A 12377-nucleotide genomic window follows, 5' to 3' on the forward strand; every position below is an offset into this window, starting at 1 on the left:
ATTAAGCAGACTTTGTTCACGTACTTCCACACAGAGCTGTTTCACTATAGATTCTCCAAACAATATTTGGGCTTTCTACAATAAACCAGGGCAGCATCTGTTCAGTGCAGACAGTCTGTCACTTCAGATGAGTAGAAATCATCTGACCAGTTTCATTGGCAGCTGCGCCTGGAGCAGCTCGAGGAAAAAGCCTGAAGATCAATCTGTGGAGTCCAGTCTCATGCAAGGAAAGCACTCGCACAAAGCACTTAAAACTATATGCACATTTGAGATATGAAAGGAGAGGTTTGGAGCCTATGTTAGATAGAGAATCATGTATCTGGAGCTTTCATATATGTCCATATGTTCTGTTGTGGTTGTTCAGAAACACGACAAATATGGAAGCACTACTAAGAATCCTAAGCAGTTTCTCTGCAGGGTTGAGCTTTGGCCATAAGCAATAGTAACACTGAGATGAAATGTCAGGGAATGTGCTTATTCCGGACGGCCTCCTGTTGTGCTGCTGTTGTCAGGGAAGTTGTGGGAAAACACTGAACATAGGCAAAAGTGCTGCTCAAGCCAAACTCAGCTGATTTTATTTGTTAGCGCCTCTGTGATGTGTGGACACAATGGAGATTTATCAGATCCTTACTTACATGTCAGAAGATTAATTCAATCAAAGGCTCTAGCCTCCCTGCAACCTGCATGGACTGAATAATGGATTCAATCAATATCACTCCAGTTAAACATAGGGCAAGTCCAGAAATACAGCATGTATCCGTACACACAAATTATTGCTCATTGGTACACATACACTGTCATTATTTTGCTATTGATATGTTATCGTACTGTCTGGGGAGCTGATCTCCTGGAAAATTGGGTCGTTATACCATACCTTAATTGTAAAGAAGAAGCTGAGCCATAAGGGAAAGCTTGTCATTTACTTTTTGTTTTACATGCCTACCCCTACCGATGGCCAACTTTGGATAAAGGCAGGTAGAAGATCACAAATGAAAAGCTGAAAATTAGTTTTTTCCTCAGGATTGTTGGGATCACTCTTTTACAAAAGGTAAGTAGAGCTCAGAGCAGCTCCCTGACCCTCCACATTGGGAGGAGCCAATTGAGGGATTGTGGGAACGTGCTAAAGATGCTTCTTGGGCACCTTCTTTTAGAAGTTTACCAAGCAAATCTGACAAAGCAGAGGCCCGGGGGTTGACCAAGGGCTTGTTGGCAGAATTATATTCCAGCTGGCCTGGGAGCAGCTGGGGAAGAGCAGGTGGAGAAGGGAGTCCCTGGACTTCTCTGCTCCGCCTGTATCTCCTGCAAATCTGAAACAGACTGAGCAGCTTGGGAAATTGAGACTTATTTACTTTATTTGGAAATTAAAACAAAACTCACTTTTAGGTCATTTGTTTCTTATAAATTCAAACTTTTCTCTCCAACATAAGAGGCCGTATTTCCCCCAAAATTACTGGGATCTGCATTTGTTTACATTGCTTTAAGTCACTTCTTTCAATGAAATGTGTGCTGGTGAGCTTGCAGCACCAAGATGTGCATGGAAATTACTCAAACTAGTACCCAAGTTGATCATATGCCCCTTGTCCACTGAACATCTTTGTAACGGTACGGCTCGGCACGGTACGACTCTACCCTGATTGAGAGCTTTTCCATTGCGGGTTGAAGGTGGGACCCGTTACGATTTTTAGTACCTGCTAGTACCTGGTTCAGAAGTGGGTCTAGTCGGGCCGAGCCGACACTAAAACGTCACATGATCAGTGCTGTCCACTGATTGGTCAGGTGAAATTACGTCATACACGCGACGAAGCTCGGAGAGCTTTAAATAATCACCCGCCATGTATGAAAACACACCTGCGAGAGCAACAGAGAAGTATTACCTGAGAGAATAAACAGAATTGCGAAGATGGAAGACCAGAGAAGGAAAGCCAACCCATGGACGATGAGCGAGGTGCAGACCTTTCTGTCTATCTGTGACTCCGCCCACTTCCAGGTCACGGTTTGTATCATGAAATGGTACTGGTGCCGTGCTGTGCTGTGCAGTGTCGCGCTATATCGAACCGAGTAGAGTAGAGCTAGCTCGGTAATGGAAAAGAGCCAATAGTTTCACTCCATGTAACAGTGTGACTTATGGCGCTTTTCCACTAGCTCGCCACGGCTCGGTTTGGTTGTGTTTCCATTACACTTCGTGCCTCCTCGACGTGGGCGGGGTCGTCACAACACGGCTGTGCGTGTTGCTGCTCACCCTGTGGCTTTTTGTCGCACAGAAGGCAAGAGAAGAGAGCCAGAGAAGACTCCTGGCCGCCAGACAAAACTGTATTGAAAAGTACCAGAGAGCTTTGTTACGAGCTTCAAAAAGATGACGTTACTTTGGAGGTAAGCTAACGGTTGCTAACGCTAGCTTTTATTATCCGCGTTATGACGCTTCCAGTGACGACACTCATCGCCCAATCAGTGGAAGGCAGTCGGCTGACGTCACGTTTCGTAACGCTTCGGCCCGCTTGGAACCAGGGCTGAGGTGATAGGAAAATCGTCCTGGTTGCAGGTACGGCGTGCTAATGGAAACACGCAATAGCGCGCCGAGCCGAACCGAGCTAGTGGAAAAGCGCCATGAGTAACTTGGTTTTGGCCTTGGAGGCTTCATGAATGGCAAGCTGGTTTGCCTGTCATTTTGTGGGATGGTGATTTGATCAAGTATTTGGTCTCTTGAACATCTTTATGTTTGAATAAGAGATATCTAGATGCAAATGATTCTCTAGTGCTCTTTTCTGTATACGATATATTAAGAAAAGAGCACTTCATATTCAGTTTTCTGCAGGTTCATTCCACAGAGTGGAAGCAGGAGGAAGTTAAGGTATTCATTTATCCTGATGACCGATTTATCATCTAAACCGCATCAGCACCTGCATTACCAGCTGGGAGGCTGTCGAGAACCATCTTTTCAGGGATGCACACTTGAATCTTCCCACCCCAACCACAGCTATATACACACATACGAACTGCCTTACTTTGTTGTTCGTTAAAAAAAATATGACATTGATGATATCAAATGGATTTTGTTTTATTGTTTTGTGAGTCTTCATATGAGTTTTTATCCAGGCAACATTTCCAATTACACGCAAGGGATAATCCTTATACTTTCTGTATGAATAAGTGTTCATTGTGGCACTTTACGGTTTTAATGAACAAAAATGAAGAATATGCTGAAATGATCATGTTGATTTTGTTATGTGGGCTTTTTCATTTTCCTACTTTTTGAGAAAAAAGCACAATTTAAGTGTCTGAACTGGATGAGATGAAAGCCTGGTTTTGCTCAGGGGTATTAATTGATTTTCTTTTGACTGTCTGTCTCTCAGCATCAACAGAGTGAGTGTGCTGCTTGGTTGCATGAGCTTTGGTGTGCGCTCCCTAATGGATGCAAACAAGGTAAATTTCAACTCAGAGGTTACTGGTCTAAATATTTTCTGTAAACTGTGTCTTTTTCAACTCTCTATGCTTTCGTGTCTGTATTCTTACATCTTATCCATCAGACCATGAACTTAAGAGTTTAATTTAGTGTGAGTGAATTCCAATGACCTCAATAGTTTGGAGGAAACACTTTTAGGTTACCAGTTACAGCAGCAAAGTGCTGGCTCATGAGACTGGAGTGAGACATAGTTTGAGTCACTGAGTCTCAATAATAAAATGTTTTTGGTCTTGCACACACACACACATATGCACACACACACACATATTGCACAGACATTATTTTTAGCCTGATTATATTTTCATCCTATAAGACTGTGAAATAATAAGGTTTGGAAGCTATGTATTCACAATAGAGCATAGAAAACATCAATTGCTGAAAGAGAGATATTTTAAAATCTCATGAAAATTATAAGCTTAGCCTAAATTTGATGGCAGCAACACATCTAAAAAAAAGTATGGCTGGGGTCAACTAAAGGCTGGGAAAATATGTGGTACCAAAAATGAAACCGCTGGAGTAACATGTTGTAGCTACATAGGTTAATTGTAAACTGGTCAGTAACATGAGTGGGCATGATAGAGCACCTTAGAGAGGCGCTTCTCTTTTAAGTAGAGTTAAGAAGAAATCTGCCAAAAACTGCATGTACAAATTGTAGAGCAATTGCAGAATAATGTGCTGCAATTCTATCACCTTTTAGTGCATTATATCATCAAAAGATTCAGAGAATCTGGAGACATCTCTGTTCAAAAGGACTGAAACTCAGCACTGGACGCTCATGATCTCTGGGTCCTCAACTGGCACTGCATTCAAAAAAGACATGAATCTGGCATGGAAATCTGCATGGGTTCAGGAACAATTGCAGGAATTGTCGTCCGTGAACGTAGTTTGCTGTGCCATCCAAAAATATAGGGTAAAACTATATCGTGCAAAGAAGAAGCCATTAGTAAAGATTAACCAGAAATGTCCCAATCTCCTTTTGTTAATTCCTAAAGTTCATTTAAAATAGGCTGAGTGGAAAGTGGAAAACTGCTCTGTGGTCAGATTCATCAAAATCTTATTATAATTACGAAATCACGGATGCCGACTTAAGAGGAGAGGGATCATCTGACTTGTTATTAGCTAGTTTTGATTTTCATTTGGTAAACTACAGTTTACTTTTAGAGCAAAATAAACTGTAAAGCAGGATGTGCTTGAGGGTGGCGCTACCGACTGACTTTTTTCAGTTTAACAGAAAATAATCAGCACCGTATTTTCCTCCTTCCTTAGCTCATGCTCCCAGTTTCCCCCAAGTTACATGAGGTTCCGCATGATAGTTTTTTGCATGATTTCGCTGTAAGCAGACAAACCACATAGTTACATAACTATGTTATAGCCGACATGAATGTCACCACAATTCATGCTGTTGGAATTCAATTTTTCACGTTAGTTCATTCTAATCCTGTCCACCACAAATGATGCGCCACCTGAGAGAGAAATGATGCAATCTGTAGACTCAAATGACTATATGCACTCAAACTTACCTAAAGTTAAAACCTTCTTGATGAGCTGAAGCATTTAAGACTTTAGACACTCAAAGAATTCTTAAGGGCTTGCAAGGCAAAATTTTGAATCCAAAGACTTAAAATAGACACACAAAGGGTAAGACCACTTTATACACATTTCAATAAAGACAAAATGTTGTGTACCTGGTGATAGCAGATGGATGGACCAAAAGTTCAGGGATGCTTCACTGTGCAGGATAATCCCATGACTGCGTTTTTTTTTTGCTTTGCTTTCACTGTTTAATTATTCAGCTTTAATTTATCCCTCTGTCTGTCCACTTCCACAGCAGATGTGCATGTTTTTTTCATCCTCAAGGCATACTCCATGTTCACATTTCAAAAAGGAAATTCATGTTTTAGTGCTTAGTGCAGTAGCAAATGTTTGGCATGTAATACTTGGCATGTGCTTGAGTGTCATTATGTAATTTACCATGCGTTTGTACACACTTATATGGTATACATACACCGACGGTCATAAATGTTAAAATAACAGTCGTCTGCATATACACCATCTTGTTCTCTTCTAAAAACTCATCCCAGTATAAGCCATTTCTCTGCATGTACTGTGATTTAACGTCCACACGTACATGGAAGGAAATTACATTTTACTCAGGCTTACCGCTTGCTTCCTTTAACATTTATCTCAATGAATATTTAATTGGCTTAATATGCTAATAAGGGAGATTTAGCTTTGAGTCATAGGGAGAACTGTCTCCTCATCCTCCCCACCACATCCGTTATTCTCTTCTGTTGTTGTTTTCATTTATCATTTCCCAAAAGCGTCTCTGTTTGCCTCTTCTGTCTTCTTGTTTAATTTCAGAGGCATTTTGGGCTCATAAGTGTTGGCATTTGTTTAGGTACTTGCTGTATTTACCTGCCACATCTTGTCATTAGTTTGTACTTCTTTGCCACATTCTTCACTTTCCTCTTTTCATCTCTCTTCTTCCTAGCAAACAGCCCTTTTTATCCCAACCTTTTCTCCTTTTTCTCATGTGTGGAGAATTACTAAATGATGGCACAAATCCCTTCCTGACTTCCAGGACATATGCCCTCCCCTCCCCCTTCCTCTAAATAAGTTCACTACCTTGCCTCCCCCACCGTCCCACAGCCTGCAGAAATCTGTCCACTCAGATAAGATGCTTTAAAGATGAAGATTATTGTCACTATTCATAGCGCCACATTATTTAGTACAAAAGAGTAGGCTGGTAGTGTGCATATGTGTGTACTATGATAGATGACAGTGAAATAATGGCAAAATTCAATATCTTATTGGTAAGACTGTGTCCATCAGGATTACAGATCAGGCCCAATCTGCCACAGCTTGTGTGATTGTATTTAACACACACATGCAGAAGTTACAAAAGAATAACATAAATGTACACGCACACACACACAGATAGACACATGCACACACCATCTGGTTCACATGGCAGAAATGCAGAAGTAGGGGCATCAGCTGCTAGAATAAGCATTGTGAGGGGTGTGTGTGTGTTCAGTGCTTACAGCTCTTTGGGAAGCAACTGGACTCAGTCTGTGTGTGTGTGTGTGTGTGTGTGTGTGTGTGTGTGATTGCAAGTTTATTTCTGTATCACATCTTTATGTGGTCACGTCAGCTAAGTCTTCATGAGGTTGAATCCTTGAGGTAACAGACAGCATTCACTTGTGGGATACTTACAAACGCTCATACACACAGTCACTTTTTCTGCTCTAGGAGGTTCAAGGGTGGTACTACCTACTTGGGGAAGAGCTGGGGAAAAGGAAACACCTCAAAGTGCCCAAACAGCGGAGCCTCTACACCATTGGTGAGTAACCAGAATGATTATTAGTTTGAAACACTGATGTTTAAGGTATCACATCAAATCTCAGTGGTTTTAAATGTAATTGGCTTCAAATAATTGTTCAGACTCTTCGAGCTTCTACCCTATGGTATATTTTTTTTTAATCAGAGGTTTGCCAAGCAAAGACAAATATGTTTTTGATGGTGGAAAAAGGTCACCGCAAGGGTGAGTATAAATATGTTAATGGTCCTCAGCTTGTTTAACAACATGTCTATTCACAAAACCAATCTACCGCAAATTTTGGAATCCAGAGAGAGTTAATTTTCAGGATATAGGCAGCATAGTTAGTTTGCTAGATGCATAGCGAGATAGTGTAATTGGCAACTGTGGTTAGTTGCTAATGTACTCCAGTTAGAGTTTTAGGGGAGAAGTAAGTAGGGATAAAAAAGCCCTTGTTTGTACGTGTTAGGCTCCTAAATATTCTATCAGTCCTCAGATTGGGAGGTGGGCGACGGGGAAGCGAGGGATTAGGAGAGGGAAAGAGAAAGGGATTGGGAGAGTGGATGAGGGAAAAACAGAGAGACTGGAGAGGAGGGAGGGTGGGAGGGGTTTGGATGAAACCCTGACGCGTCACAGTTGCAAGAGAGGGAGAATGAGACGGAGCTCTCCCATACCATTTGCTGCTGGAACAGATCTTCCCCATACACACAGACACACACCCACCCAACTCACACACTCACTCACACACACCACATACAGACACATTTTTTTGGAAACCCATTGGTTTCTTCTGACCATCTTTGAGGGCTCCTTCCTTCTTTCACTACTTGTGTTTCTGCTCGTTCGTAGTTGGTTGTGGTGTGTATCTGTTGGAGTTATGCCTCTCTGTGTCAGCCATAAGGGCAGCCTAGACTAGGTGAGTATCATGTTTGTATTTTTATACTTGACTGTAGTCATTGTGTGGGTATATTTGGAAAAGTTTCATGTTTCATTGCAAAGCAGCAATTAGCAACGTGGACCGACTTGGTTGGTTTTGAGAATACTATCAAAATCTGTTCTTTTCTGACTTCTTTGCAGTCCTTCTGTCTCTGCTTCTTCACTATCTTTCCTCTTCTTTTTTACCCTCCTAACATTTCCCCTTTATGTGCCTTTATTGTAGCTGGTATTACTTTTAATCTGCCATTGTTATGCCATTCTCATGCTGCTTATCTGTCAGTCCTCATCTAATTTTCTCTTGGTGGGCTAAATTAGTCACTGTCGCTTTCCATGTTAGACCCCTGAAGGGGTTTAGCGTACCTATCGAGTGGCTCATTGATTTCCTAGCACCAGTATGACCCCATGACATACAAACACTCCCACATGCTCCTTTTTTCCCCCCTTTACAACCCCAGTTTTCTAAGTGACTTTTCTGTGCTTGTTCACATAGTTCCATTCTGGCTTATAAGAATGACATTGATATTAAAAGACATTAGCTAACCCATTCCATTTTACACCGCTTGGCTGAACTAGGCTAATCTGCCTCATGCAACTTTAAAATTAGTTTTATGCTTTGTGCATGGAACTGGGACAGAGGTATCAGATTGGACAAGACCCAGCCAGGAAGAAACAATTGCAGAGCCTGCATGAGAAAACCCTGACTTTTACTCGGAGGTTACATCGGCAAGTGGTTCTTTTAAATCTTAGATGGGATAGGTTGAAAGGTGGTTTATTACTTCCCAGTGCTGACAAAGAGCAACGCAGGAAGTTCGAAGATCATTAATTACTTAGCGTGTCATAGCAGAAAGGCAAAAACTGCATGTTTGATTATATTCATTAATTTAGAAGGTTTTATCCTTTCAAATGGCCTTACTGCCCAACTTCTGTCTCATCTGATCCATGTGCACGTGTGTATGTGTGTCAGTGGAGGACGCATACTCATGCATGCACTCGTGCACAGCCAGCTGGCTGAATATAGGCCATGGAGGCGCTGCTGCAGCATGACATGTACTGACATGGAAATGACCGAAAGCTCAGTCATCACAACAACACTCAATATGCATCTACCCTCTCAGTCTGTCCCTTCATGGTCTCTGTTCATTTTTGCATTGTGGCTTCTCAGTGATTATTATGACGTTTTAAAAAAAAATATGTTTGAATGTTTTCTTTGCAATTTTCTTTTCAAACCTCTGTCTGCCCTGTATGTTTATCCACGTGCCACTTGCTTTTCCCTCAGATATCACTGTTGCTTCTTTGCTGTGACATCTTTGTCACATTCTCTTATTTCTCTCTTTCTTGACACTGTGGCTAAACACAACAAGGGTTTTACAAAAATGACAAATAGATGTAATCGGGATCCAAAATTAACACCCGACAAGATTCAGATGTTGGTAAATGTTTTCGTTTGTTGGATAAATGAATTGAGGTCACCAACCAGGTCGTGATTAATAATTTAAAAGGTTATGCTTTTTGTGTGTGCTGGCTGAAACTAATGAGACCCTCACTGCCAACCGTACCTATTGTAACATCAATTAACCGAATCAGAGCAGCTTTCCAGAGCTATCAAGCAATTGAAGTCAATGATGGCATTTAATATTAAAAGATTTCAGAATAGAATTTCACGCATGATTGTCATGAAACACAATTGTCTCTAAATTGGTGTAATAATGCGTTAGCCTACCAGCAAGTGCTAGGTGGTCACGTTAAGTGAAATAAGGCAAGATGCAGTTTTATGGCTAAATTCTCTCAGTTTACCGTCCATTGGCATATGAGCCAATAAGTCAATTGTGCACAGAAGTCCATGATTTTTAATATATGCAGTGTATCATCAGTGGAGAGCCTATAAGATCCAGGGTGAGTCAGGGCACACTCACAGCTTGGCAGGCTCACTATGTTCTTCTAATGATTTTGATTTGAGGCCAATTCATCATTCTCCTGCGTGTCTTAATCCTTCTATTTGCTCTTGACCAATATTGGCTGTGAAAAAAAAGACCGCTACAGTGAGCCTAGCACCAACATTTCTATTAAACAACATTAACTGCGTTGTTGTGCTCTCACACAAGTCTGCCACAGTGTGTTGAGGTTTAGTCAACTAGCAGATTAAACGTTTATTTAAAAAAAACATTCATTTGAAAAACTGATAATTGATTGGAAAGGCTACATGATTTAGTTAATGTTAAACTCGTGGCAATATATTTAGGCTTTTTTTTTTTCTCACTGGCCACTCTGGAGGTTTTTAGTAAGTGTTGTGGTGGTTGATTAGTTTGATTAAATGTTATTTATGTGCATTACGTGCATGGAATGTAGGAAGAACTGTCTCAGGCAGTTCTGAGCCCTTGGTTTTGGAGGTCTGCATATACTTTGTAAACTTGTTAGGGTTAGTGTACCCTAAATTAATGCTATATTAGATGGCATTCTTTTTTCGTCACACTCCTTTACAATGAAGTATGAGCAAGTGCGTGGTTAAACTGAAGTTGGATTTGAGAATGTTTAGATGAACATACTGTGATGACAATATGAAACTATTCTGTTCTGGTAAGACTTAGATTTTGGAAACTTGTAAACATAAACTAAAGAGTTAAGTACACCTTCAGAGTAAAGTAAACAACAAAAAGGTTTGAATGCAAACGCTCAAACCCTTCACATAAGAACTTGATTTAGACAGTAATTACATAATTCTTTTGTATTGGAGAAATCTGCTTTAATCATCACAAAATATTTGTATATTTGCAATGAGATCCATATTTTACTCTCTCGAAAAAACATGGAATTCCCCCAGCTCGAAGTGAAAACATCTGTCTCACGTTTAGACAGTCATCTTGGAAATGCCACCAGCAGTTATAACTATGATTATTAGACACACAGGACCAGGTCCCTATGGATGAGAATGATTACTGGAATTCTGTTCATTACAAGGAGATAAATGGTGTGTATCGCTGTATAGAACAACCAAGTGAAATCTGATGAATTTGCCTCAAAAGTTTGAAGACTTTATCCCAAAATAAGGTTGGAAAACCTTTGTTTTTCTGCATGCCTTTACTATGGTTTCACAACACCAACTTCTTTTTACAGCTCCATTTAGATTAAAGTGGCGAGATGAAAGTAACGACTTCATAAAATTGGCAGTACAAAGTGCCCACCTTTCATGGTAATCTGGCGAATTTAGGTGATAAGCCCCCCTTTCATGGTTATTTAAAGTAACATTTGCAACACAGAAGTCCGTTTGTACCCTGCCACCCGCAAGTACTCCACAAGACCTCCCATTTCTTTGCACACAGGTTGTGCCTTTCTCAATGCAACAAAACAGCTTGGCCTGAAAGTCAACGGCTAATTCAAATGAGCACTTATGATGTGAATGAAGTCATGCAAGATAATTTTCAATGCTCTGAACTCTCGACGAACCACGGTGCACTTCTGGAAAAAAACAGATACTGCCTTTTTTTTTCAAAGAGGATTTTAAGTGAACTTGCAAGACATCATTTGTGTGTTAATTTCGGTGACCTGTTGACCATTTTTTTGTTGTTTATAGGAAAGTATGAATACAATGTTTTTATTTATTTGTATTGGTAAGATGGGATTCCCCAGTTGAGCAAAATAATTTTCTTTTTAGGTGAAGAGGTGGGATCCTGCAAGTTCCATCTTAACAATTACTTATTGCTCCACACTCAAAATCCTACAAGTAGCACATGTTTTTTAGAATGTCTCCTGTCCAGCCGTACTTAACTTCAAAGACGAATGTAAAGTGCATTTTTATATAGCCATAATGCTCGTCCATATAAATGAATGTGCACACCAAGATGCACTGTTTGGATCAGTTTGCCTGACTAATCCCTCACACAGAGATATGTTCCAGGTCAGAGTTTGGACAATGCTCTGGTGGCAAAATGTTTGACTGCAAAGCTGGCAGTCCATCGACTGCACATGAGATGTAGCATTAACCTGACGTAAAGGGAAGAACGTATTGTTGTTGGTTTGGGGGCATTAACTATTAACAGAAACATTGTATTGCCAAGAAATCTTTTGAATCTTTTAGCATATATTGCTAAATACTAACAAGATCCATTAAAAGAAACTACTTTTTTTGACGAATGATGCAGAATACTTGATACTGCCAACAGTACAAAGACGTGACTCCCAAATTGTCATTAGTCATGCTTCTCTTTACTTTCTGGTGTCATCAGGGCTCAGACAGAATGTCCTCTTACATGGTTCAAGCTTCTGCTGCAACAACAAAACCTATCACTGAGTGTTGACAGCTAATTACACTGTAGGGCTGCATTAAAAAGCCTGCCATCTTAACTTTGCTTAACATGAGTTGAGAGGCTGAAATAGAAATGCTGCGGATGAATGGCAGCGAAACAAAATTTTTTGGGAAAAGCAAAAAGGGGCAATTAGTGTTAATTCTTGGGGGACATTTTGTAGAGCAGTGGTTTGAAACTCTTTCATGCTGCAGTAATATATAAGCCACAGCTGTTTAAATCCTGCTTCATGCATAGTAAAACTACATGTAGGATATCATTTTGAGTGTGTTCAGACCATATTCTCAAGGTTTAGACAGGAAATTTAAAACTGGTGCCCTAATGATTGAATGATTCAAGATGCTTTTAAACTTTCTAATACTTG

General features: G+C 40.4%; 1 protein-coding gene across 1 annotated transcript in view; it reads left to right on the forward strand.

Moving 5' to 3' along the window:
* Positions 1–7459: 7459 nt before the first annotated feature.
* Positions 7460–12377, forward strand: part of rgs3a (regulator of G protein signaling 3a) — a 119156-nt gene continuing 114238 nt past the window's right edge. The window contains exon 1 of the mRNA XM_075455965.1: positions 7460–7695. The gene's annotated coding sequence lies outside the window, so the exon portion shown is untranslated. The remainder of the gene's footprint in view (positions 7696–12377) is intronic.

The sequence above is a fragment of the Odontesthes bonariensis genome, chromosome 22, assembly GCF_027942865.1.
Source record: "Odontesthes bonariensis isolate fOdoBon6 chromosome 22, fOdoBon6.hap1, whole genome shotgun sequence".
Taxonomy (NCBI): Eukaryota; Metazoa; Chordata; class Actinopteri; order Atheriniformes; family Atherinopsidae; genus Odontesthes; species Odontesthes bonariensis.